At 44.6% G+C, this 1,971-nt stretch overlaps 1 pseudogene; it reads right to left on the reverse strand.

Moving 5' to 3' along the window:
- Positions 1–1,277: 1,277 nt before the first annotated feature.
- On the reverse strand, positions 1,278–1,683 carry LOC117069086 (annotated as a pseudogene).
- Positions 1,684–1,971: the final 288 nt, after the last annotated feature.

Consider the following 1,971-nt stretch of genomic DNA (forward strand, 5'->3'; position numbering starts at 1 on the left):
TTGGCAATTGAAGACATAGGAAAGAAGACAAGAAAAATAAGAGTAATTAACATTTGTTGGTTCCTGGCTATGTTCCCAGCAAGGTCCAATGGATGTCTATGAGATGGGGACAGACACACGGGCCCTCACAGGGAGGTTGAGAATATCACATGGGAAAGTGCATATGAAAGCTTTCTGAAAACTCTGTGGGGTAAATTCTGTCTTCAGTGGGGCCACCCAGAGCAGAGCCTGTCAAATAAAGCAGATGTACAGGGTGGACTGAGGGGATGCACTAAATACGCTCAGAAGAAGCAGAGGGAGGGATGTTCTGTGTCTCCATTTCCTAACTTGCATTTTGAGGGAAAGTATCAAAAGCTATTATGCATCCAACAATTTTGTTTTGTTTTGTTTTGTTTTGGCTTTGGGGTTTTTTTTTTTTTTTTAGAACGGGGTCTCCCTCTGTCGTTCAGGCTGGAGTGCAGTGGTGCATTCATAGCTCACTGCAGCTTTGCATTCCTGAGCTCAAGCCATCCTCCCACCTTAGCCTCCTGAGTACGTGGGAGTACAGATGCATGACACCACCACACCTGGCTAATTTATTTATTTTAACCACAAATACATTTATTCCTCTAAAAACAGTATACCATCTTTCCATAAGAGCACTTGACCAGTACCATCACCAAGCAAGCTGCAAATCTGTCCTTTGCCAGAACAAGGAAATACTTAAGATCAACTCAAGAGAGTAATAGCTTCAAGTGTTTACCGAAGGGGTACTCACATCCATTTGTCACACATTCCAGGACCTCATCGCCCTCTCTTTGTTGTTGTTGTTGTTGTTTGTTTGTTTTTGAGACGGAGTCTCACTCTGTCACACAGGCTGGTGTGCAGTGGTACAATCTCAGCTCACTGCAACCTCTGCCTCAAGTGACTTTTCTGCCTCAGCCTCCTGAGTAGCTGGAATTACAGGCATGTGCCACCCCACCCGGCTAATTTTTGTATTTTTCACAGAGATGGAGTTTCACCATGTTGGCCAGGCTGGTCTTGAACTCCTCACCGCAACTGATCTGCCCACCTTAGCCTCCCAAAGTGCTGGGTAATCACCCTCTTTTATAACATTGCCTAACTTTCAACCCAGTTTCTTTCTATAGTCTGAAAACAAGAATCACCCACGTGTGATATTTCTTCAGAGCACTATTGAAGAGGCACCAAACTTGGAGATCCTCCAGATCCCTGTTTTCAAGTGGTAAAAATATTTTATATTAGTACATAGACTATCCTTAGATACATTCTGTTGTGTTCTAATGAGTTGGTGATTCCTTTTTGATGATATCTTCAGTTTCTTCTGAGACCTTTCCTGTATAGTCATTTGGTCCTACAGCTTTTAATTTCTTTTTGTACTCCAGGGTAAAACCATTTTCTTTTGCACCTATGCAAATAACCTTTTTATTGTGGGGATGGGGAGCACTTTAGTAATTTGTCATCAGATAATGTTGACAGGTTATTTCTCTTCCTTCTTGAGTTGAAACATTAACTTCCATGACAACATAAATTTCACCACTCCTTGCCTGCAGGTGCGCCATGCAGAAGAATGCCATCGAGGGGTTTTGGAGGTAGATCTCTCAGTTGGCAGGTTGCTGTCGTAGGGGAAGCACAGAAAACTCTCCTCATCTGGACCTGGACATCCTTGTAGCCTGAGTTTGCCATGTCCCGCTAGACGCCTGCACGGGAGTCTGGGCCAGGGCTGTGAGGAGCCACCATAGAGCACAGTGCTGCACCTGTGATCCTGGCCAGTGACAGCCACGCCGCTGCCTTGGTGTTAGGGCAATTTTAAATTTTTTGTAGAGACGGGGTTCCACTATGTTGCCCATGCTGGTCTCGAACTCCTGGCCTCAATTGATCCTCCCACCTTGACCTCTCAAAGTGAGGGGATTACAGGCCTGAGCCAATGTGCTCAGCCTCAACAATAATCTTTTTTTTTTTGAGACAGGTCTT

Source organism: Trachypithecus francoisi, unplaced genomic scaffold (genome assembly GCF_009764315.1).
Source record: "Trachypithecus francoisi isolate TF-2019V2 unplaced genomic scaffold, Tfra_2.0 Lachesis_group21, whole genome shotgun sequence".
NCBI lineage: Eukaryota > Metazoa > Chordata > Mammalia > Primates > Cercopithecidae > Trachypithecus > Trachypithecus francoisi.